Genomic DNA, 27,654 nt, shown 5'->3' with positions numbered 1-27,654 from the left:
AATTAGATGGCGAAATTTCCACCTTTCTTCGCTCCATCAGAAGAAAAATCTTTTTCAAAGACAAAGACAGTCCTTTAGAAGTATAAGACACAGGACTCAGACCTAAGAGTGATTTCAATCCTAAAGACAGTGATATCCCCTCTTCATTCGGGGCCTTTGAGAAATGTCTCAGACAAGAAATAACAAAACTTAAAACAACTAAATCTCAGCAAAGAAACAACCTGACCGTTGGGGAACAAAAAGCTCTCAAAACCTTATCTAATAATTCGAACATCGTCATTAAAATGGCGGGTAAGGAAGGAGGGATTGTGATACAAAGTAAGGATCAATACACTGAGATGGTCATGACCTTACTCAATGAAGACAACAATTACAAGAAACTTAAAAAGGACCCTACCAACATGTTAAAAGCCAAAATTCAAGAAATAACAACATTTGCAGTGGAAAGACAATGGATCACAGAGAAAGAAGAGGAATTCCTCAATACAACGGATGGCAGGATCCCAGCGTTTTACACCCTACCTAAAATCCATAAAAACATGACATCCCCGCCAGGTAGACCCATCATTTCTGGATGTGGCTCTATTTTAGAGCCCCTATGCAAATTTATTGATTTCTTTTTGAAACCTCTATGCCAGAACACACTGACATATCTCAAGGATACCATGGCAACCATCAACATTTTTGAAAACCAGCCCTTCGACCCCCAATATGAAGAAATCGTTACTATGGACATAAAAAGCCTCTATACCAGTATCCCGCAAGAACAAGCTGTAGAGTGTATCAGACAACATTTAGCTATACACATGACCCAGAGAAGGGTACCGGCAAATTTTATATCTGAATTGTTGGATTTTGCCCTCACTAACAACTATTTTTCATTTAACGATACCTTTTATCAACAAACTTGCGGAACGGCTATGGGTGCAGCATACGCACCAAGCCTAGACATAATTTTCATGGCAGAATACGAAAAAACCTTCATATTGAACGAGACCAATCCATTTCTCAACAGCATCTGCCTATGGTATCGTTACATTGACGATGTAATCTTCATCTGGCATGGAAACAAACAAGAACTGGAGAAGTTTGTCAACTGGACCAACAATCAAACTCTAGAAATCCAATTCACCATGAGTCACAACAATAAGAAAGCCAATTTCCTAGATCTAAATATACTGGCAGTAGATGGTAAACTGGCATGCTCAATTTTCAAAAAAGAAACAGATCGCAATACCACTCTGCATTACAGGAGTAACCACCCCAAGAGCCTTAGAGATAACTTACCCTACGGACAATTCCTAAGAATCAGGCAGAATTGCACAGATACTATGGATTACAAAACTCATGCCTCAGAACTACAGCACAAACTCGCAGACAGAGGATACCCCAGAAAACTATTGAAAGATACAAAGAAAAGAGCGCTCTATACTCCCAGGGAAGTATTACTGGTCCCCAAAACTCGTAATTCCAATAATGAAGATTCACTGGCATGTATTTCGACCTTTAATGCCAATACATCTCAACTCAGAGGGATCATCAAGAAATTATGGCCCATCGTCCAGCTGAGTTTGCCAGATGAACCACTACCCAAGATGGCCCTCAAGAGGTCCAAAAATCTCAAAGACCACCTAGCTCACGCCAGAAATAAACATAAGGAGTCCAGATCTACCCTTTGGAATATGCGAGACATCCGAGGGCACCACCCCTGTGGCAATTGTTCAGTGTGTAAACAAACCAGAAAATTGAAATCCTTCCCGATAGAGGGGAAAGAATGGGAAATCTGCCATTTTTCAAATTGCAAGACACCTAATGTAATTTCGAATGCCCCTGCCATCTGAGATACATAGGTCAAACATCTCGACCGGTGAACAAAAGGATTGGGGAGCACAAGTCAAGAATACGATGCAAAAGGCACAATGCACCCCTTGTATCCCATTTCTTAGAGTACCAACACAACTGTGACTCCTTTAAGTGGTGGTTGGTGGACAAGGTCTCTGACTGCTCTAACACCACCAACGCACTTAATCACAAAGAGGCGTGGTGGATTTTTAAACTACAGACCATCTCGGGGGTCTTAATGAACTGACTCCATTTGATTACCTGTAACTCCACCAATGCCGTTCCACTTCATATAATCCATGGTGACAGTCTTAGGCAGCATTTTCGCACCTGCTCTACCCTGGGGTCCGCCCCTGTGCGTGATCTGGCCACCCTACCGAGTACAGATACCATTTACGACCAATGCCCACATCTCACGGCACCACCACACTTCTGCAGTGAGACAGTGTTTTGCATAGGCTAGGCACATTAGCAGTGCCGAGGTACACCTTGGTCCTCTCCTCCTCCATTTGCTTTATGCAGGTTACGGACCAGACTACACAAATAGCCTGCGCACCTTCATACCTTCATTCCTTTCTGTCTTACCACATATTCATGCATCTTGCCTCCTTGCCTGCTACACACAGCCCGTAATCCACCGTGCGGCAGCATTCAGTCCACTATGGACCGACGTGCATCTCGTCTCCCTGGTTACATGACCCTTCACAGACGGCGCATGCGTGAGGCTCGCACACTTTTCCTTCACGCATGCGCACAAGCTATCTTTGCATACAGCTCTCTCCATTTCAAATGCGTACGCCATTCCCCCTGCGCACTCAGCGCGAGCAGACGAGCATAGTTATTCAGGTAAACCTCCATGCCCTGGAGCCCAGCTTTTTCAGCTTTGAGAAACCCATTAGCCTACGAAGGACTGAACAGCTCATGTACCTTTCCTTTTTGCCTCACAGAATCTATACTCGGCACTTGAGCCTCGTAACCACAGGCTTTTATTTCTGAAAACCTTGTGCTCTTCACGGGTGCACGGCAACTGCATTTCCAAGTTGCTGCGTCTACCAGGTACCCTCTATATATATATAATCTTTTCTTGCTTTATTCCACATATGCACAGGAATTGTCTCTCCTCATACTATATTTTGACACCTACAGTCGTGTCCTTCTCACTTCTAGATCACTGCATCAGGTTCATTCCTTTCACCAGGACAGCCACAAACAAACCAGAGGGTTTCCAGTCCCTCTGAAGCAAGGTCAGTGATGGGGACTAGAGGGACAGCCCTCGGGGTAGCCTCTCACGGGCACACACTATAAATATTTCAGTTGTGATCCCCTGGACCATCCAACTATATTTTTTTATATTGTTTTTTATCTATAGGGAGTCCTGCTACAATTGGCCTCAGAAGAAGGCTGCGACCTCCCTACAGCCGAAACGTCTAGATTGTCATCGTGCATTGAGCCCACACCTTTCTGACTGATGACCTTAACTTGATTTACCACCTTCATGTTGACGTCGCCATATAGCAGACCCTATTTTTAGGCTTCTTTTAAATAGTGTGCTGTGTTACTAATGTTGTATAATACCGGTTGACCATTATGATGTAATAATTGGCAAACTGAATGACACAACACAGCTTAAGTATAGCTGTGTGCCGTTAACACACTATACTCACTGTTCAAATGCACTTCTGTCTTTTGCACTATATGAAATAACGAAGTTATTACCTGTCTCCACTAAAAACATGGATTGTTACTCATAGCTGCATTTAATAGCTGTAAAAAATGATTTTTTTTGTTCTAATATATACACTAAGTGGATGACAAAGTTGATTCTACTACTCAATAACTTTTGGCCTGTTATGCAAACTTGTTCATATGCACATTGAGTTATCAATGTCTAAAAACATGGGACCTAATTAATAAAGGTCAGTTTAACTGTGTTCTTATTCCAGGTTTTGGATCTGTACTTTCCTCCAACGATACATACTGATTTAGATGTATTCTAACGTTATTATGGAGATGTGTTAAAACTATTACTACAACGATTTATTGTAGTCAAAATGTTCAAGGACAGGACCACCCCCCTGTACTAGAGAATGATCTACTTAAGCCGCTCTTCGAAAGAACTCGCTACATCTCAAAACTAAGGATTGGATCCTTAACTCACCACTTCAGTAGTTGGACAGTTATTGACTAGAGAGCATGTACAGTCTATTGCCCCTGCCTTCCTCAGAAGAAACAAAATTATAAGATAAGATAGACACATTTGAAACTACATTTTAAATTCTCTTGGAAATGCAGCTGGCACAAAGAATAGTTATTTTGCGCTACACAAGTACGGAACAGACAAGGCATTAGCTTGCACAATAAGTATGTTTTAAAATAGAATACATTAGGTGACAGGAAGACACAAGATAAGGACTCACTACACAAGTAGGGCAGAAAACTGTAGGTAGATAAGGTTGCTGCTACCCATAGGAAGGAAAATAATGTGACAGGCATGCACCAGGAAATCAATAGATAGCAAAGCAAATGTGTCCTGCAGGGGACAGAAATGTGACAAGCAGTTACCAATATAACTGCACAACCACAGGGGAGACTAAGGGCCTCATTACACGGATGGCGGTAGGGATTTACCGGTACCGGTAAAATACCGGTCCCGGTAAATCCTTACCGCCTTACTACGAGGTTCCTTTGCGGGTTGGGGGATTTAACGCCTGCTTTTTGCAGGCGTTAAAAACGAACCCGCAAAGGGACCCAGGGAGCTAATTACGGTACTGCAATTTGTTGTACCGTAATTAGCGCCTTCCCCATTCCCATTGAGCCCTATGGGGCAAAAATGGGAATGGGGAAGGGCAATGGTGGAAGGGGGAATTACCGCCCCGCCAACCTTGGAATGGGGTGGTAATTCCCCTTTCCGCCAAGGCGGTGCCGGTATTTTACCGGCATGAACCATGGCGCTAATAGCACCATGGTTCTCCGCCATCCGTGTAATGAGGCTCTAAATGTCCTGTACCTTTAGGAAGCCCTGCACCTAAGCATGCTATATGAAACAAATACATTTAATTCTTGAAAAATGCTGCATTGGCTGGGCATAGCTGCCTCAAAGGAATGTCAAAGCCAAAGACAAAGAGAGAAAGTTTACATAAAGGAACAAGAAACTATTGTGAGCGTTCAACTATTAAGATGAATCAGTTACGACAGCAGACCAGGAAATTTCATAAGTAGTTGAAAGATTAATGTCTCAGCGATTGTCTAAGCGTGACAGAGAAGCAAGTGCGGCTAAAAAGCCAAAATAATTTCTTGACAAAATCTTAACATGGTGAATGCAGCATAACTCGTAATAATAGTTATTCATAATGTGTCAAGAACAGAATGACACGTTTACTGTTGCAGGACAGGGAGGGCCGGGCAACTGGAATTTGGGCAAGGACAAAGTCCTTGAAACTCAGAGACATCATGACGGAAATAACCTGGGTTGTTTTATTTAATTAAGAACACAGGCAATACGCTTGTCCTCTTCTCCTATCTACATACACATGTCATCATGCTGCCAGTACACAGAGAGTGTGACCGCATGTTAAGTGATAAGCATATGTCCTTTTCCCTGCAGAAGTAACGAGGTCATACATTTTTATCTGATGTTTTATGGGTGGGACCTTAGATAGAGAGTTACCCAATCGCTAGGGTGGGACATATAGATACTATGGGCCTCATTACGACTCAGGCGGTAAGGGTTTTACGACGGCGTAAACAGTGCCGACCCTTACCGCCTGAGTACGAGGTCCCTTAGCGCCATGGCGGATTTAACACCTGCTTTTAGCAGGTGTTAAAATCCATGGCGCTAAGGGACCATGGAGTTAATTACGCCACCGTAATTTACGGTGGCGTAATTACCGCCTTCCCCACTCCCATTATGCCCTATGGGGCAAAAATGGGAATGGGGAAGGGTAAATGGGGATTGGGGACTTACCGCCCCGCCAAGGTCGGAATGGGGCGGTAAGTCCGCCAACCACCATGGCGTAAACGTAGTTTACGCCATGGTGGTAAAGTCACGGCCCAGGCGGTAACTTACCGCCTGGGTCGTAATGAGGCCCTATATGTAGCTTAGCAATTGGGACCAATGAGCAGTAGAGATAGGTTTTCATAGCTCTGTGATTATGATGATATCAGGATGACTCATTTGCAGTATATAAGCTATGTTTTTTCATCACAAGTGGAGAAGAATTTGAGAGAGAGAGCTTGGCTGTTGATCTTGTTTTCTCCAAAGCTTTTGCATACTTACAATACATCTGGGTTACCTTGCATTTGGCATACCACCATCCATTCTGTGTTGTCTTTTTATTGACAAATACTAGGTAGATAACTGTACTGTTTTTGGGCCTCTGATTTTCATCTGGTAGCAGAGGATGGTTTGGAGTTTTGTGAACTTTGGGGGGGGGTCCTGCCACCCTCATTTTTGGACAGCGGATCGGTCAGGAGAGCAGTATTTTATGTGCACAACTTAACAGGAGGTCAGCAAGAGCCGGGTTTGGAGTGTAGTGGAATCCTGCCTGGTCTTCCACCGCCTGCTGGAAGCAGAGGAGGAGCTGGCAAATTGAGGGGACCCCAATGCCCACAATCCTCAAAGGTCCACGGAAATGAGTATGCTATGTGCATGGTAACGTTTGGAGTGTTTTGAAATGTACTGTATGGTATTTAAGAAAGCGTGAAGTAGATAAAGGATATCCCTTGACAAAGTTTTGGAAGGATGTGCAGTAGGGCCCCTGAGGGCCCAACCTTCTTTTGAGGGTAGAGTAAAAGCGATAGAGATATAAAGATACACTGGGGCAAAACAAAAAAAAACAGAAGACAGCTATATTTCATTGTGTTGTATTGTGTTTTAATTGATTAATTGATTAAATTGTTGTTTGCCGGCGTTGTGTTGTGTTGTAAGGTAGGTCCTGCAGAGGTGTTTTTCGTTGTGTGTTGCCAACGTAGCAGATAGTATTGTTAGATAGAGGTTGATGGGGTAAGTATGAACATTTAGATTGTGAGTGGATTTTGTTGTTGTGACCCAGAGGTAGCGTTTGGACATTGGGGTTTGGCCCCAGACAATGGCAACAGATTTAATAGGTGATGTATATTTGAAGTAGGGAGGATGTGTAAGGGAAAAGTGTGAGAGAATTGTGAAGAATATTTTTGTTCTCATTATTTGTAAGCTGAAACACTATTTGTATTGTTTATTCTAGGTAAGTGACAATCTGCGTGCTGCTTAAAAGTCGTCACTGTGTCAGATACCCCAATAATTCATCTAATGCAAAGCATTCCCTAGATATAGTACTAAAATCATTAAGTATCATGCTGAGTGGGTGAAAGGGACTGCTGGAAAGATGTACAAGTCTTGGCCACAAGAAGGCACTCACTCTATAGATGTACTCCAACATATGTGCACATACTTACACACCATACACAAGGGAAGGAAGCTTAAGAACAGGCTAGGTATATTAGAGCTTTGGAAGGCCTTTGAGGAAGAGAGCAGAGGGACCTAAGAAGGAATGGATGCTTTATATGTGTGAGGGGAAATGCGAGCAGCCTACAGCACCGCCACCTCCTCCCTCTGAGGAGAGCGCTCACACACAGCCCCGCCATCATCAGCTGAGGTAGGCGTCCACACACAATTCACAGTACCGCCTCTTTATGAGGAGAGCACACCAGCCCCGGCCATCCCAGGAATATACCACCTACAAGCAGCAGCTGTAGGGTATAGTAATCCCAGATATGAATTCCCTGATGAGGAAACTGATGATAGTAGGAGGTTGGGCGAAATTGGTAAAAGGTAAGGCGCCATTAGTCCCAATGGAGAATGAAGTATGGCACGGATCAGAGACACAGTTAAGGGATGAGGATGAGTATAGAGGGCTATATAGCTTAGAGAAGCAGCTAAGAGCAGCTAAGGAAGAACTGTGGAGAGTAAGAGGCATGCAGAAAGATGGTCAAAGGGTGAGACACATACCCATAGGTAATGGAGATAGTGGAGAGACTATGATGAATCAGAGAAATGGGTAGGAGGAAAAATATTGTTGAAACTCAGTGGGGAAGGCACAGAAAAAAATGATGTGAAGGTAGTGGAGTATGAAGAAATGAAAGAAACAGTCACAGAGGAATTCAGGAGGGAGACACAGGAAATAGATAGAGCAAAATGAGGGAGAAAGAGAGAGAACAGAGAGAAGCAGCAGAGAAGATTCAGAGAGAGGAACAGGAAAGAAAAAGAAGGAAAAGGGAGGTAGTAGAAAGAGATGAGTATGTAAAGAGGCTAAAAGAGAAGAACAGGAGAATGGCCAGAGAAAATGAAGACATTGAAAAAATCAGGAAGGAGATAACCGAAAAGGAGAAATATGATGCCGGAGATGTGGGGAGAAGGGAGTGGGACAATAACCCCAGAGACCAGGGGCAGAGATGTGTTGCCAGAGATAATCAATGGAATATATGTAAGGAAGCCTGTTAAGGGAGTGCATTCTGATCTCATACTTGAGGATGATGACAGTGGAGAAAGTGACAGAGAGAAATATTGGGTAGACATTGATGATGAAGAGGGGGAGAAGAGGGGGAGAGGAGGCAGCGCAAGCGCCACAAATGGATAACACAGGACCAGGCATAGGAGAAATAGCAGATTTGCTGGGGCCAATATCCACCCCTCACATCAGTACTCCCCATAAATGAAGACCATAAACCACTATATTTCTTAAGAAACTTGCCAGAATGCCAGCGACACCGTGTAGCTGAGATTGAAAAGGAGAACTTGCGCAGAATCACCTTTCCGCAAGAAAAGGATAACACAATTCCCACTGCTCCACAAAGGATTAGGGCAGCCCCACTATACTCCATGGAATCAGACAGACATAAATAACTTGATGGATAAGCTGACATCACTCACAGCAGTGGTGGCCAGGTGGATGAACAAGCTAGAGCGAGAGACAGCTAGGATAGCATTAGCTATAGGTGACATGAAAAGCCTATTTGCATCCATATTGGGTGACCAGGCAGAGGACGTGTGGAAGCGAGCAGGCTATTTTGCAGTGACAGAACATAACAACAGTAAATATGATGGGTCACCGTTTAATAATTGTAGAGCTAATTTATGGAAGGCACAGACCAAAATGACATGAGCGCCATAATGACTGGGAAGATGGGCCGTACTGAGGACCCCGCCACCAAATATTCAAGACATTAAAGAACATTGGCGTTTGGAAAGTAAAGACCATTGGGATAAAAATATGCCAGTGTTTTTCATATTTTATGTCAGGACCTACATGAAGAAGTACAGAGACAGTTAGAAAAGATTGTGGGGATTGAAATTAGACCATGGCCCAAGATACAATTGACTATTATCCATCACAGTAGGTTACAGCAGGAGAAGGATCAAAGGAAAATAGAGGAAAGGCAAAAGGAAGAGGCAAAATTGGTGCAGAAGAAATTATCCAAAATGACAGTAGAAGGAGAAGTATTGCTAAAAATAGGAGACGGGAATAACAGACAGGGAGCTGTCATGCCACAAAAGGGCATGGGGGGGGGGGGTATTTTGCAGGAAGAGGGGAGAGCAGTTTTTACCAAAGAGGAGGAAGAGGATTTGTTCACAGAGGGAGAGGATTTGGGTCCAAGCACCACAAGGAAGGTTTGGTGGGGGACAGCCCCACTTCGGAGGACCTGGGGACATCAGAGAAGTATGTTGGAAAGGTGGGAAAGTAGGACACATTTCACAAGTATGTAGCAGTAGAGGAGCAATGCAGCAAGCTGCAATGCGGTATGGGACAAGAGGGGGGATGGCATATCTGGCATCAAACTGGCAGTTTACCTGTGACAGTAGGAGAGCAGATGGTAGCTATCCCACTCCTGTATTCCAGGAAGACACCTGTTAACATATTGGGAAGAGATCTTATGGCCAAACTGAATATGTCAATATCATTCACAGATGATGGCATAATATGCTCTACACCAGGCATATATACCAGACAGAAAAGGAATACATCTGAGCCTTTCATGGGCAGCAAGTACAGAGGGGAGTAGCAGTGGATCCTGAAGTATTTATCTATGGAGTACAAGTGATGTTAGCATGGCTTCCCCGCATTGAGGGACAGTTCTTGAGACTATCCACATATTTTATATTCAGAACACAGATAGCTACAGATGTAACTGAAGGGGAATGGGTTACAATTGAGCTAGAGATTGCTGCATTGAGGGAGGATAGAGTGATTTTACACAGCACTGATGAGGAAGGGGTGAGTTGGCACACATTAATAGCACTTGATGCATCACACAGACAGGCCCAGTTGACAGATGAGTTGTTTGACTACACTGACTCTGATGATGAGGTATTGTTTGAGATAAATATACCATGTCAATTGAGAATAGAGTATACAGAGGTGCCACAACAAATAATGCTAGCTAAAAATGTACCATCATTTATGGAAGAAGATTTGGCAAGGGTACCCAGCACATTGTGGACAACCAGTCCATATGATGTGGGGTGGTTAAAAGGGATTGGAGCAGTAAACATAAAATAAAGAAAAGGGCAATTTGACCTCGAGTGAAACCGTATCCAATGTCCAAAGAAGCAGATGAGGGATTTATGAAACAATACATGCTCTCATGAAGCAGGGTGTTTAGTGCCATCAGAGTCTCCTTGCAACACTGCTGTATACCCAGTGAAAAGATCTCAGGGAGGGTCCTGGAAATTCATACATGAGTTATGCCCCTTGAATAACATTGTTGAGCCTGAATTTCCAGTGGTAACTAATCCTGGCATGGTATTGTGTAATATACCTCCCACTGTCACACATTTCACAGGGATTGATCTGAAAAATGCATTTTCCAGTATACCCCTTCATGTAGATTCACAGTATTTAACTGCATTAACCTATAGAGCAGTAGGACTGGAACATTATCATCTCCCACAGGGGTACTGTGAATCCCCCGTGTGTTTAACAGGGTGCTGCAGATTTATTTGGGAAACATACAAACTACCAGTGCCATCATACTTTTTAAAAACATTTTATTATGCATTTAGTTTATATTCAATCAAGAACAAACTTTTGCACATTAAAAAAAACAATAAAAATATAATATTTGCTTTAAAACAAGTCAATACACAACTGAAACAACACAAATAAAACAACATTCCTAAATGTGAGTCCTGATTAACCATACAATGTATATCTCATGATTGTTAAAGCCCAATCCAGATGTCTAAAGAATCACCAATTGCCATATATAGAATGCTGCAGCGTTAAATACTACTGATTCTTCCCCTATCAAAGCTGCTCAAAATTGGTCCCTACTTATGTTCTCAATTGATTTCATGAAACCCCATGACTTTTAAAATTCCGTGGTTTCAAAACGGCACATGCTGTCAGTAGATGTCTACTTGTTTCAACTTCTGTTAAACAGTGCCTACACATAACATCGTGTTCTGCTCTATTCCACCTGTTCATGATTTCTTTTGACCCCAGGATATTAAACCTAAGTTGCATCGTGAATCTCCTGAGTGCTTAATTGGACCATTTTAATAGGTAACTTTTAGGTTTGCCAATCTTGAAGCCCTGATGTGAGAATTCTCTGTATCTCTGAAGCTTGTTCAGTTTGTCTTTGTCCGTGACCATGTCCCTCTCCAGTGATTTCTTTTGAATTAATGAGACAGAGTCCGGGCGTTCACATATAACATCCATGTTAAGGCCCAATTTAAGCAGGTAATCTTCTGTGCAGTTACTCAGATCCTTCACAAAGTAATTAGGACAGCTTCCCTTCGTCTCTTTACCCAGTAGCTGTAAGAGATGGTTTGTTCCTACTGTCATTTTGCCCATTTTAAGATATAGCAATGTTTTTCTAACTGACCAGCATGTAATCAGAGACTGTAGACCATACTCCAAGTGCAAGGCCTCCACAGGTACACCTCTGGGCATATTTATTATGGAGCAGAGTAGTTTGCCTTCTAATTTCCAAAGCCACGCTACAGTCTTTAGTGGCAAATAGTCTAGTGCGTATAGAAATGCCAGGCATACACTAGACTTGTAAATTTGAATGTAGCCTTCTATATTACTGCCTCCCATATGTTCCACATAGGATTGTATTGCTGCCCACCTCCTCCATATCCAGGTACCAATATGATATTTATATTGCAAGGCCGATGGAGTTGCCCATATAGAGAAACCCAAGTATAGTACTTCCGTAGCCCTTTGCAATGTTATACCATCCAGGTGCCACTGTATTTTCTTTAACTTACTATGAGAATTTTTCAGGAACATCATTCTTGTTTTGGTTTTATTTATAATCATGAGGTTCTCTTTGGCAAATATGTTTAGAGCATTTAGGGTACTCTGGAGGCCAGTCTGTGTTTAGTCTAAAATTATTATGTCATCTGCGTAAGCCATGCTAGTAATTTTTATGCCTTTGATGGTTGAGGGGAAATTTCTAATATTCTTTAAGGCTTGGTCCATATCAGCATTATAAAGATTGTACAGGATGGGACCCAGTGCACAAACCTGTTTAAGTCCCTCACTGGTGGCAATATATTGTGTCAGGGACCCCATTGGTTGAGCTGAATAGCAACAGTTGTATTCCTATATAATATTTGTATGAAATGTAGCAACACAGGATCAATGCCCCAACATTTTAGTTTTGCCCACAGTCTACTTCTTGAAACCAGGTCAAAAGCATTTGAAAAGTCCGCATAGCAGCAATAGAGCATGTTCTCTCCTTTTGATCGTAATGTTCTCAAAAATTTCAATGTTGCTATGTTGGTTGTTGTGCTTTAACTGCTCCTAGAACCTGTTTGAAATCTACTCAGTTTGTTCTTAGTTTCTGTCCAGGTATTTAATAGTTCCTGAAATACACCAGCGAATAGTTTCTGAATGGAGTCCATCATTGCCAACCATCTGTAATTTGTTGTTAAGAGTCTATCCCCTTTTTTAAATATGGGTACCAATATAGATTGGCACCAGCTCTCTGGTATTTGACCATACTTTAATATCTTCCCAAAATATAGTGCCAAAATGATTGCCCAGAGGCTAGGTTCAGCCTTGCAAACCAGATTGGGGGTTCCGTCCAGCCCCAGGGCTCGGGAGGCTTTTGATTTTATTATTAACCTTTCCAGATTATTTACCGAGAACTCTTCTTCCAGTTTTGCTCTTGAGAGTGTGTTCACCCTGCTCAATGCCATAGGCTCTCCCGCTTCTATCTCTGCCAGTAACTGTCCATTAGGGGAGTATAGATTTTGGATATGTTTAATCCAACCTTTCTCAGATATTGGATTTAGGTCGATCTTAGAGGAAAGATTTGTGAAGCTGTTGAAATTGCGCCAGAATTTGACCATATTGTCTAGTCTCAACCATGTGAACAAGTTCTGCCAATTCACCGTCCTGATGGGTGCTTTGTGCATTTTTTTCCAATTTCTATAATTTGTGGCCAGATTTTTTGTGGTCCTCTTTTTAGTTGCTGGTGATATTTCTGGATTTCTTTTCACTGCTGCCTTATACTTACAGTATTTTCTCTTTCTTTCCTGCATGACTACATCAAATAGTTTATGTTCTTGATCCTGGATATTTTTCTACTTCACATTGCTATTTTTAACATATAAAAGACTAATCTCTTTGATTATCTCTAAATTCTGATCATCTGTTACGAGCAGTGTGTTCAGATTTCCCTTGTTTGTTTTTAATGCTTCATTCAGCCTTCGATATCTCTTTGTGCCCAACACATTCTATTACCTACATTAGTTGGTATGACATTTGTACATTTTTGCGGTTCTTCCCAACCATTCTTTTGCGTAGTCATCGAGCATAGTGTGCCATGATCACTTGCTCCACTAGGCGATAGCACTATAGGACTGCATGTTGCTCACATTGTCCTGCCCACTACAACATAGTCGATTAGGGATGTGACAATGCCATTTGACCATGTATATAGTTGGTCTGACACACTGCTCGAAAGCATCCCCAAGGGTTCCAGATCCAAAAATTCTAACAGTGACTGCCAACTGTGTTTGCCCCACATTGATACCATTAGAAACCTGTAGCAGTCATCTATTAAAATCTCCATCCAGGACAACACTACCTGCGGGGGTGCTTTCCAACCAGCAAGTAGTAGCATCCGTGATTAATGCTTGTATTCATTTGGTCAAGGGTCGTATATATTGATAATTATGATTTTTCCTTCAGTAGGGGAACTAGAATGTTGCAAGATACCCATTAATACGTTAGAAGATTCACTTGCCTTTGGCCAAGGTTCAAGTTTTAAGCATGTCTTCGCCCTACCCTTCATATGTCTTATGGCGTTGCTGTATAGAACTTGATACCCATGTATGTAGAAACATTTTGTGCACCAGGTTTCTTGAAACAAAAATATGTCCACCTCCTTCATCAATAAATGTCCTTTTGGATGTATTAGAAATAATTTATGTCCTCTTATGTTCCAAGAGGTCCATGACAGCTTTCCAGTGGCTTTTGCTTGTCAGTTAGCCACACTACATGCGTTCATTGGCATCCATAAAGTGCAAGTGACGACCTTGTGCCTTGCTAATGAGTTCTGTTCTTGCAATGCTCTTAGCGCTTCTCTCTCTGTTGGCAGGTTTAAGATGGGGCTAATATCCCTTACATTTCCCTCATAAGGTACTTTTGCGCCTTTGCTTTTTTGGCATGCTATTAGTGTGAAACCTGCTCTCAGAAGACGCTCTGAATGTGTTTTCAAAAGAGCCACCACTAACGGTGACACAAACTCAATGCCCAGTTTGTCTCACTATTCCATTCTGGTAATTCAATTTTCAGAATGTCTCTACGTTGAATTTACTCCAGGTATTTCAGCTGTTTGAAGATTGACAATAAAACAGTTCGATTTAAAAATGGGACATTTTCCTCCAATATTACCCATGTACCCCCATCTTTTAATGCACCGGGGTGGATAATTGGCAATGTATAACTATCCTCAGCTATGGCCTGGTTAGTTTGTGTATCATCCAAGGGTTCGGGCAGAGTTGTCCTGTCCCCGTCCATCTCTGTTGACTTTTTCACATGATGAGCAGATTTCTTCTACATTTGGTCAGGTTTAGAAGTGTCTTCTTGTTGTACTATAGGCTTGTTGCTTACGTCTTTCTCCCCTGTCAGCTATGTCTGCCGATTTGTTTGTGTGCATTTGCTTTTCAGAGATCCTACGCCTTTACACTCGCACATCCTTAACTGTTTTTGGGGTGCCCCTATTTTCAGAACTGGCGGTGTGTATGTTTTCCGTGGCGGTTGTTTATTCTTTAGGACCTTCTTTAATTCTGTGGGTGGTGATATTTGGACCTCCTCGAAGTCCCAATCAGGCTTTTCTCTATCATTTTGCCCACTATCTTCCACTATGTGTTTTGGGTCAGATTTCCCTCGGTTTTGTATGTCTTTGTTTGTTCCAGGTGTAATGTTCACCTTATTTCTTCCCTTTCTGACTGCTTAGTTTTATCATTTGCAATAGTGTCCTCTTTTTTGAACAGCGCTGTTATTATGTCTAGCAGTTTAAGTGAAAGCTTTTGGCTGGCTCCAAGCTCTTGCCTTAAAGATGCAATTAATACTGCTTGTGCATCTATCTTACATTCCAAAGCCATCAGAAGATTCTTTGTTGTAGTGTCATTGACCGAGGTTGTTTCCCCTACAATTGCAGACTCAGTTGCTGCCTCCAAGACCGATGTGTTCGATGAATCTGAGTGTGTAGCAAAAACTGTCATGTCTGGAGAACATGACAAACTGATACACTCGTTGGCCTCTGCACTTGTTGTATTTGGGAGCCTTTTCTCACCCCCCAATGAGGCTCTCTGGAAATTGTTGACTAAATTCAGTAGTGTTATTATTGTCAATGGTGTCTGACAGGCGCTTTTCTTTGTCCACTTCTCGTGATTCCGATGAGTGTCTATTCAAACTCTTGTGTTTGGCGCCAAAGAAGGCTGTAATGTCCGCTTGTGAGGGCTGATAAAATTTGGAATATTTTAAGACGTCGTACTTGTTGCCACTGCATAAATTGGGACTTTTGTGCTTCCCATTTCCCTTCTGCAGTTGACCCTTTCGCGTCATTATTTTTATTGATCCTAGAAGTTTTTGGTCACTGTGTATGAGGCAAGCAAGCACTAGTTTGCACTCGTGATGATATTGTCGCTGAAATGCAGATTTTAGTGTTCTGCTGTCTCCCTGGTCATATATTATAATACCAGTTGTTATAGTCGCAAAACCCTGTGGGCTGTTTTAAAGCTGTAACGTGTTGTACGAACATGCACTCAAGTTTCACAAGACTTCCTGCACTCATATGTAACGTGTTGTTTAAATAGTAGGAGAGCAGACGGTAGCTATCCCATTCCTGTATTCCAGGAAGACACCTGTTATCATATTGGGAAGAGATCTTATGACCAAACTCAATATGTCAATATCATTCACAGAGGATGGCATAATATGCTCTACACCAGGCATATATACCAGACAGCAAAGGAATACATCAGAGCCTTTCATGGACACAAAGTACAGAGGGGAGTAGCAGTGGATCCTGAAGTATTTATCTATGGAGTACAAGTGATGTTAGCATGGCTTCCCCACATTGATGGACAGTTATTGAGAATACCCACATATTTTTTATTCAGAACACAGATACCTACAGATGTAACTGAAGGGGAATGGGTTACAATTGAGCTAGAGATTGCTGCAGTGAGGGAGGATAGAGTGATTTTACATGGCACCGATGAGGAAGGGGTGAGTTGATGCACATTAATAGCACTTGACGCATCACACAGACTGACCAAGTTGACAGATGAGTTCTTTAACTACAGTGACTCTGTTGAAGAGGTATTGTTTGAGATAAAAAATACCATGTCAATTGAGAATAGAGTATACAGAGTTGCCACAACAAATAATGCTAGCTAAAAATGTACCATTATTTATGGAAGAAGATTTGGAAAGGGTACCCAGCACACTTTGGATGACCAGTCCATATGATGTGGGGTTGTTAAAAGGGATTGGAGCAGTAAACATAAAATAAAAAAGGGGAAATGTCACATCGAGTGAAACCATATCCAATGTCCAAAGAAGCAGATGAGGGTATTTATGAAACAATAAATGCGCTCATGAAGCAGGGTGCTATAGTGCCATCAGAGTCTCCATGCAACACTGCTGTATACCCAGTTAAAAAATCTCAGGGAAGTCCTGCAGATTCATAAAAGATTTACACCCCTTGAATAACATTGTTGAGCCTGAATTTCCAGTGGCACCTACTCCTGCCATGGTATTGTGTAATATACCTCCCACAGTCACACATTTCACAGTGAATGATCTGAAAAATGCATTTTTCAGTATACCCCTTCATGAATATTTGCGGTATTTAACTGCATTCACCTATAGAGGAGTAGGACTGGAACATTGCTGTCTCCCAAAGGGGTACTGTGAATTCCCCAGTGTGTTTAACAGGGTGCTGCAGATGTATTTGGGAAACATACAAACTCCCAGTGCCATCATACAGTATGCAGCGACTGTCAGGAACAGTGCAGAAATGACTCAGTTCACCTACTGACATTGTTAGATGAGAAAGGATAAAAAGTTGCCGAACAGAGAATGCTATATTGGCAGGAAGAAGTACTTTATTTGGGCCAAATAATCTCCAAAGAGGGAGGAGGGTAACACCTGAAAGAACAGAGGTAATCAGTCATACACCTCGTCCAAACGCAGTGAAGGAGTTGCAACAGTTCTTGGGATTATGCAATTATTGCAGAGTGTGGGTATTTGACTACAGCTCATACATCCGACCACTGTTAGAAGGGTTAAAGGAAGCACAGAAAAACAAAGATCCTATAAAATGGACAGGAATGTGTTAGGAATCCCAGATTGCAAAGCAGAATCCTTATTTTCTCCCATTGCAATGGAGTAGTGATGGTAGCTGTCCTCACACTAAAGACTTCAATAGGACATACACCTTTGGCATATTACAGCTGGTTGCTAGACCCAGTAATGAATGGGCATTACCCATGTGAACAAGCTTTGGCTGCAGCGTCATTCGTAGTTGAGAAATCATCCACTGTGACGATGGGCTGCTCAGTAACATTATACGTGGAACATGCACTTTTTCTAATACTTGAGAAGCCTAAAAGCACATTGACTGCCCACAGGCCCTCTGGATATAAGGTAATGCTAACAAATCCATCTATTAATATTTTTAGATGCCATGTGGTAAATCCATCAAAATACATAGCGAATCCAGTGCAGGAAGACGATTATGTCCATGACTGCACCACATACAGAGATTATTAAGCTGAGATACCTCGCGCCAAGGAGGTGGCCTTAGAAACAGGAGTAAAAGTGTTTGTTGATGGCAGTTCAATAATAGACACAAATTCAGGAACAAGAATGACAGGAGCCGCAGTAGTAAGAGCAAAAGAAAACGGAGTTGGAGACTGTTGAAAGCATATGACTACCTGCATATTTTTCAGCACAAGCAGCAGAATTAGTGTTTATGATTATGGCACTAGAGAAACATGAAGATGATGAAGTTATGGCGTACTATGATTCTGCCTATGTGACATCAACAGTGCATTATGGGCTGTCATGGTGGACAAGGAGGGGATTCCTGCGCGTTGTCGGTACACCCGTGCAGCATTCCGCACTGTTAGAAAAACGTATTTCTGCATTATCCAAACCATCAGAGGTCACCGTGGTAAAATGCTTAGCACATACCAGAGTCTCAGATTTAATTTCCTCCGGAAACGCAGCAGCAGACACTGATGCCAAATGAGCAGTGTATTTGACAGGCATAGCAGAGGTACCAAAGTCCATGCAATCACATGCAAAAATGGTGGCATTGACTGAAAGTTACAATGTACTGCAAATAGCACAGTTAATAGAGAAACAAGGGCGAGCATTACCAGAAGAAGAGAAGTTGTGGGAAAAAAGAGGCTTTTTTATTGTGCCCCATGGATATTCTGCGGCAACAAGGAAACACAGGAAAGTCTGTAATGCCACTAGAATTACTCACAGTAGCATTAGAACAGTTACACAACCCAGCACATATTTCAAAGGAGTGCATTGCAGTGCAGATTTCCAGTTAGTGGTTTGTGCTCAACCTGCACGAACATGTGACAAACTTCATCAATTGTGCAACTTGTCAGAAATATACTGTGGCCATACACCCAGGACTCTTAGAGGAACAATACCCCACCCAACTGGCCAATTCAGGTACCTGCATGTGGATTATATTGATATGGCCCAAATGTGCAGGGGATACATATATGTAAGTGTGGTGGTGGGTGTGTCCCTTCTCCAGATGGATAGAAGCAGAACCATGCACCCACCCAGATGCCATGTCAGCAGCGAAATTCCTTGCACACAAAGTGTTCCCCCAATGGGCAGTGGGTAAGGTGCTGAGATCCGATAATGGACCTCATTTTGCAAATGAGCTCTTTGCAGAAATATGGCATTATGGAGTGCCTCAATGCCCTTCTAAAAGACTGCATAGCAAGATTGCGTGACACACTGCATAATGACTAGATGTATTGTCTTCCGCTGACTCTTTTTGCCCTACGCAATCAGCCAGGCTCAGACCATCACCTGATTCCTCATGAGTTCGTCACAGGTCACAGGATGCATGTGCCATTACCCGGCCCACGCGTGTGCAGGCAGATGCCCGAAACACTGCGACTCTGTTAGAAAATGAGTTACATGACTATTTGATGTCCATGACTAAATCTCTCTCTTTCATTTCTCATCACAGGTAGGCACAGAAGAAGACAAGACAGTATTGTACACTGCCACAGTTATTCCACCTCTCCAACTGTTCCCTGGCACCCTCGTGCTGTGCCGCAACCATGTGCGAAAGTGGCACCACCCAAGGTTCACAGTTCCCCATATTGTGACTTATTGTACCCCTATTTCAGTACAGTTGCAGGACAAGAAGGCGTGGGTCAACCTTACTGATTCAAAACCATACAAGAGTGCCGCCTCCCTGTCCAACTACCTGTATCCTGAGGGAGAAGAGAATAAAAACAGATCTAGGATCAGAGCCCAAGTGCGTGCTGAACATGAAACTGATGAGAAAAAGGAACTCAAGAATGCAAGAAATATAAATTAGGTTGCACCACTTGAGGAATATTGACGCAGAACTATCTCTGCAACAGTAAGAAAACTGATGCTGAGGACCTTTTCAATATATCACCAGCACAGTATCATGGACTATTTTTCACAAGACCATACATCTATAACAGACAATTTTTTCTACTTTTCTATCTTTACATTTTTATTGGGTCTATTTTTTTATCTTCCACATTTTTATATTGTTATGTTTTTTTATCAGCACTATTTGTATATTTTTATATTTTTTATCAATTAACTACATAATAGTGGAAGTGGTTTGAAAAAACCAACAAAAAATTAATCAATCAAATCTTTTATCATTGTCATTATCATAGGTTGCAAATGCTTGGAAAAAGGTATACACAGCTCGCCTCACTTACCATTGAAAAATAATAACCTACTATTGCCCTGTTTGAATGTTTTTATATCCTTATGTTCATGATCTCTTCATAATACCCCGATCAATACGCTGCAGGACACATCTACAAATGACTGATGTTATGGCTATTGTGGTCCTTCTGTTTTACTTTCTCTTCTGTAGTTTTTATTTCTTATTTTATCTCATACTGTATTTGACTGATTATGATAAGATAAACGTGTACCTGTGACATAATGTTAGTGAAGAAGTTAAAAAAACAAGTAGATTTCCAGTTGGAGCAGGAAATGGTATGCTGTCCAGTTGTGGAGACAGTAAGGGCTAGGAGAAGTTTTACAGATGATGAATATTACATGAAAATATATTTTGACAATTCCATAAATACTGAACGAAATTCATGGTATAGGTCAAGGGAGAAGGTGAGGAGAGAGAGATCAAGGGAAAGTTTGTTCACTTATCCCCTATGCCATGACAGCGTCTCGAGTATTTATACCTCAAGAGGTACCTCAGCAAACTGCTTGGTACATCTTGCAGAATGCCAGACCAGAGGACGATTTCAGGGACAATCGGCCATGATGAAGTATTTTACAGGATCAGAATTCCCATACGTACACAGCTATGTAAAAGAGGCACACATGATGGAGAGTCTAAGAATGAAAAGACTGGCAAGAAGACACTCCAAATTACAGTAATGGTTAATGTGGCTGACACCATATATCAGTACACTCAAACTGATGATGAAGTTTACTGTCCCATGTAGCCATTGGGTCAGCTAGACAACCTGGAACGTTGTTTACATGCCCAAAAGATACCATAACTACAATGAGCACTGGATAAAATGTGACGAGAATGGCGAGTGCTGGCTTATGACATGAAGTCCAGCAGAATACGTAGCACAAGGAGATAACTTGAGGGGGTTCACCAGAGTGTGGCTGCCCAAGGATTGATATAATATGATGAGACAAAATGAAGGAGTGGTTGATGGCTCGACCAGAGGGGAGAATGAAGTAGGGCAGTTATTGACTAGAGAGCATGCTCACGCTCTGCCCCCCTGCCTTCCTCAGAAGAAACGAAATTATAAGATAAGAAAGGACACATTTGGAACTGTACTTTAAATTCTCCTGGAAATGTAGCTAGCACAAAGAATGGTTATTTTGCACTACACAAGTAGGGAACAGATAAGGCATTAGCTTGCACAATTAGTGTGTTTTATAATAGAATAGATTAGGTGACAGGAAGGTGTATGAACAAGATAGGGACTCACTGCACAAGTAGGGCAGGACATTGTAGATAGATAAGTTTGTTGCTACCCATTGGAAGGGAAACAAAGTCACAGGCATGCACCAGGAAATCGATAGATAGCAAAGCAAATGTGTCCTGCAGAGGATAAAAACGTGACAAGCAGTTGCCATTTTAACTGCACAACCACACGGGCGAATAAAAGTCCTGTAACTTTAAGAGGCCTCACAGCTAAGCATGCTATTTGAAACAAATACATTTAATTCAGGAAAAATGCAGTGGCTGGGCATAGCTGCCTCAAAGGAATGTCAAATCCGAGGACACCGAAAGTTTACATAAAGGAACAAGATACCATTGTGAGCGTTCAACCATTAAGATAAATAAGTTACGACAACACAGCAGACTAGGACATTTCATAACTAGTTGACAGATTAATGTCTCAGTAATCGGCTAGGCATGACAGAGAAGCAAGTGAGGCTAAAAAGACAAAATAATTGCTGCGATGAAATCTTAACATGGTGAAAGCAGCATAACTCATAATAATAGTTATTCATAATATGTCATGAACAGAATGGCGCGTATACTGTTGCAAGACAGGGAGGGCCGAACACCTGGAATTTGGGCAAGGACAAAGTCCTTGAAACTCAGAGACATCATGGCAGAGATAACATGGGCTGTTATATTTAATTAAGAACAAAGGCAATACGCTTGACATCTCCTCCCATCTACATACACATGTAATCATGCTGCCAGTTCATGGAGAGTGTGACCGTATGTTAACCAATAAGCATATGTCTTTTTCACTGCAGAAGTAATTGAGAGCCTACCAATAATATTCAAGCATGATGAGGTCTTATATTTTTCTTTGATGTTTTATGAGTGGAACCTTAGATAGAGAGTTATCCAATCAGTAGGTTGGGACATATAGATACTATATGTAGCTTAGCAATTGGGACCAATGAGCAGTAGAGATAGGTTTTCATAGCTCAGTGATTATTATGACATCAGGTTGACTCTTTTGCATTATAAAAACTGTGTTTTCTGTTCACACGTGGAGAAGAATTTGAGAGAGAGCTTGGCTGTTGAACTTTTTTCTCCCCAGCTTTTGCATACTTCCAATAAAGCTGGGTTACCTTGCATTTGGCCACCATCATCCACTGTGTGTTGTCTCTTTATTGGCAAATATCAGGTAGAGGGTTGTACTGTTTTTAGACCTCTGATTTTCACTTCGCTTTCCTTGCCTTCTTTCTTTCTATTCCTTTTTACTCCTGGCCTCGCGTTGCTGTTCCTGGTTCCCTCCTTGTCCCTGCTCTCTTCAGCCTCCCATCTCTTTGCCCTGTTGCCTTCCCTTCCTCTTCCCAGACTCAAGTTACTTCCTTCCTTCGTATGCTGCTCGCAGCCATCTTTTTTAGCTCAACCTGTTACCGAGGTTTGGACATCTTCATCCTACTCGCCTCGGACCATTGTTTGAAGCAATAGGTTTTTTCCCGACTTGGAGGTTTTTTCCTATATACCTGGAGTCTGGCTCCAGGTGTCACCTGTCCTGTGGTGACTGTTACAGGCAGGGTGGAGTCTGGAGAAAGTCGTCCCTATCTACAGGGCTCCAGTTTACGGCATAGACATTGCGGCAGGCAATCCTCTTCACCAGTCCGCTGCGTCTGAACTCAGGTGAGTCCCTTATCTGAGAGCATGTCCTGTCCATGGTTCTCTGCATCCAATCAAAACCAGTAAAGCAAACAGGAAGTTAGGTGGCCTTTTCTAAAGGACCTAGAAACCTCTTTAGACAGTTTTAGATAACTAATTGACTGGACAAACTCCCTTTAGGAGTTTTGAGTTTTCAGAGTAGACCGTCGGGCTAGGAACCTGCCTCCAAATCGAAGGCAGGGTTTGACCCACTAGAATTTCCACGGTTTTCCAGCAAGGTGGGTTAAACACGCCCAAAGATTTTCAAGCACCCGACGGGTCTGCTGTTGGAGGTTTCAGCAGCCCTTCAGCTCCACTAGAAAGTGCACCCCCTATGTCTGTGGCCATTGTTTTCGTTTTGTGATCTGGGGATATCAATCTCGCCTGGCCGTCCTTTGGTACCAGCTGCTTCTAACACGAGCACCGACACTCACATTCATTTCTAAATTCTTCCTGATGTTTCCACTAACACCTGAAACATTTAAAAAAAAAAAATATATGGCATGCCTTTGTTATTTTACTAAAGGCCATACACTGCAAAAATAATATTAAAATCTACCTTTCTCAGAATTGAAGTGCAAAGGATAAGAGACTGTGTATGGCCAATGATTTGAGGAGGCAGGGTGGATTACTAAAAAAAAGGCAATCTGCAATTTGTATAGTCGTGTTAACAGAAAATCAACAATGTGTTTAATTTAACTCCACAGCCTGACATATCACTTTCCCATTTCAGATATCTGTTCAGGAGGAGGAATTTACATGTCTAGGTTTCTGAACGCTTTCCTAATTAGGAACTCCCACGGTGACAGATTCAGATAAACGCTGGCGCTGCATGGAATTTCAATGAGATACCTGCGCAAGAACTGATTCAACCAACATCTGACTACACTACCAGCAAATAAACAACGGCGCAATAGGTGGTTTTATTCGCTCGGCTTTTTAATCACAGCTTTTTTGTACTGCCGAGTTTGTACCGTTTTTTTTACCACACAATGCAGGGTGGAGGTTGGGAAAGGGGGTAGATAGGTGGGCGTTGGTGGGGGAGTGAGTAGGGGTAGGGGGGAAAGGGGACTGCAGGGAATCTCCCCCAGCATTTTGCTGCAAATAAAATTGGTTAACAAATCAGTGGGAACAAACTGCAATAAGCGATAAAAAGATAGAGAAGCACAATAGGTATACATTGCCCGGAGTAGAATTCATTTGCATTTCTGCAGGTTCAAAATTCAAATTACTTTCAAATTGGGTGAAACCAACTCAAAAGCATACCAGTTCCCAAATTGCAAATTATTTTGATGGGATTAGTGGGGATGTCTGAAACAGGTTTTGTTTGGGATCTCAATGCATTTGGGAAATGTAGTCGTGCATAAAAGGTGTAGCTTTGTTTATGATAGGACCAGTAAACACGTGCATGATCTGAGATGCACCTGCTGTTATCATTACTAGTAGGACTGTATCATTAGGAGGCAAAGAGTCCCAAATTCAGTTGCGCTATTCACGACATATATTGATATACGTGAGCCATATTTGTTTGCACATGAAAAGCATTGTCTCATGTATGAGACATATTATAGGCACCTTTGTGTGTACAGCACTGGTTCACAGACGCTATACTGGACTCCAAGCACTGTATACACAATAGCATTAGTTTACAGTATGACTATTTCGGCGTATGCATTGGTGAAGTAGTGGTACACATATCACGGACATGCTTCGTATAAGAAATCATGACGGTTAGTTTAGTTGTTATTTCTCGGCGCGATTGTCCCATAGCAGGTAATGTCATTCTTCACAAGCTATTCCATGCTCACGCTCACTTCCCGTTTACCCACCTTCCCTCTAAAGCCATAATTACACATATTTACTCGTGTCTGTCTCCTGTTGCCCCCACCCCCCCGCTCATGCCCCGTGTCTGTTCTCCCCACCCCCCGCTCATGCCCTGTGTCTGTTGTTCCCCCCACCCCCCGCTCATGCCCCATGTCTGTCTCCTGTTCCCCCCACCCCTCGCTCATGCCCCGTGTCTGTCTCCTGTTCCCCCCACCCACCGCTCATGCCCCATGTCTCTCCTGTTGCCCCCCACCCCACGCTCATGCCCTGTGTCTGTCTCCTGTTGCCCCCCACCCCCCGCTCATGCCCCGTGTCTGTCTCCTGTTCTCCCCACCCCCGCTCATGCTCCGTGTCTGTCTCCTGTTCCCCCCACCCCCCGCTCATGCCCCGTGTCTGTCTCCTGTTGCCCCCCGCTCCTGCCCCGTGTCTGTCTCCTGTTGCCCCTCATCCCCCGCTCATGCCCCGTGTCTGTCTCCTGTTGCCCCCCCACCCCCACTCATGCCCCGTGTCTGTCTCTGTTGTTCCCCCCACCACCCGCTCATGCCCCGTGTCTGTCTCCTGTTCCCCCCACCCCCCGCTCATGCCCCGTGTCTCTCTCCTGTTGCCCCCCCACACCCCACTCATGCCCCGTGTCTGTCTCCTGTACCCCCCACCCCCCGCTCATGCCCCGTGTCTGTCTCCTGTACCCCCACCCCCCGCTCATGCCCCGTGTCTGTCTCCTGTTCCCCCCACCCGCTCATGCCCCGTGTCTCTCTCCTGTTGCCCCCGCTCATGCCCCGTGTCTGTCTCCTGTTCCCCCCACCCGCTCCTGCCTCGTGTCTCTCTCCTGTTGAAACCCCACCCCCGGCTCATGCCCCGTGTCTGTCTCCTGTACCCCCCAACCCCTGCTCATGCCCCGTGTCTCTCTCCTGTTGCCCCCACCCCCTGCTCATGCCCCGTGCCTGTCTCCTGTACCCCCAGCCCCCGCTCATGCCCGTGTCTCTCTCCTGTTGCCCCCCACCCCCGCTCATGCCCGTGTCTGTCTTCTGTTCCCCCTACCCCCCGCTCATGCCCCGTGTCTGTCTCCTGTTGCCCCCACCCATGCCCCGTGTCTGTCTCCTGTACCCCCCACTCTGCGCTCATGCCCCGTGTCTCTCTCCTGTTGCCCCCACCCCCCGCTCATGCCCCGTGTCTGTCTCCTGTTGCCGCCCACCCCCCGCTCATGCCCCGTGTCTGTCTCCTGTTCTCCCCACCCCCGCTCATGCCCCGTATCTGTCTCCTGTTCCCCCATCCCCTGTTCAGGCCCCGTGTCTGTCTCCTGTTCTCCCCACCCCCCGCTCATGCCCCATGTCTGTCTCCTGTTCTCCCCATCCCCGCTCATGCCCCCCACTCATGCCCCGTGTATGTCTCCTGTTGCCCCCTCACCCCCTGCTCATGCCCTGTGTCTCCCTCGTGTTCCCCCACCGCCCGCTCATGCCCCGTGTTTCCCTCGTGTTACCCCCATCCCCCTGCTCATGCCCTGTGTCTCCCTCGTGTTCCCCCCACCCCCGCTCATGCCCCTTGTCTCTCTCCTTTCCCCCCCACCCCCGCTCATGTCCCGTGTGTGCCCTGTACCTCCCCCGCTCATGCCCCGTGTCTCCCTCGTGTTCCTCCCCATCCCCCGCTCATACCCCGTGTCTCCCTCATGTTCCTCCCCACCCACTGCTCATGCCCCGTGTCTCTCTCGTGTTCCCCCACCACCGCTCATGCCCCGTGTTTCCTTCCTTTTCCCCCCACCCCCTGCTCATGCCCCGTTTGTACCCTGTTCCCTCTCACCCCACACTCATGCCCATGTGTCTCCCCTGTTCTCCCCACCCCCCGCTCATGCCCTGTTGTGTTCTTTATACACCCCGCCTTCCATTTCCATGGTGGCCATCTTTTTGTTTTTTTACCACCCGGCGTTCCCACTTTGAGGACATAAGATGTTAGTGGTCTTCATCTATTGAAAAGGATGTTATGGTGATGTTGCACTAATAAAAACCTTTAAAATGTAGTTAAAAAAATGTTACAGGGACGTTATGGTTAAGTTGCACTAATAAAAACCTATGAAATTCAATGAAAAAACGTTGTGAAAGGGACGTTATGGTTAAGTTGTGCTACTAAAAACCTATGAAATTCAGTGAAAAAACTTTGTTAAAGGGACGTTATGGTTAAGTTGCGCTACTAAAAACCTATGAAATTCAGTGAAAAAACTTTGTCAAAGGGACGTTATGGTTCCAAGTAAAACCGAAAAACCCTTGAAATTTGCCAGTTATGGTAAGATAAGCAACCATAACTCGCGCCACCACCGTGCACTGCTAAGACTAACACCCAGGACATCAAAGAAGACATCACAAATGTCATTGATGACATCACTGATGACATCACATGTCTGGCTCACTCTTTTTTCTTTTGCTGACATATCTAGGCCACATGGTTTTCTTCAGTAACAGTCAGAAACTAAAACATTTATTTTATTTGTAGACGTATCCTTCAAGTAGGTTCTTACAGTAATTCCCTTAGAGTCCAGTCACATCATATGAAACATATACATACGGGAAGACAAGCTTGAAAGACAGCAATCCTTTTAGTGCATAAAGA

The sequence above is a fragment of the Ambystoma mexicanum genome, chromosome 4q, assembly GCF_040938575.1.
Source record: "Ambystoma mexicanum isolate Mex_15411 chromosome 4q, UKY_AmexF1_1, whole genome shotgun sequence".
In the NCBI taxonomy this organism is placed as follows: domain Eukaryota; kingdom Metazoa; phylum Chordata; class Amphibia; order Caudata; family Ambystomatidae; genus Ambystoma; species Ambystoma mexicanum.
The sequence above is the reverse complement of the archived record's forward strand: the minus strand, read 5'-3'. Positions refer to the sequence as shown.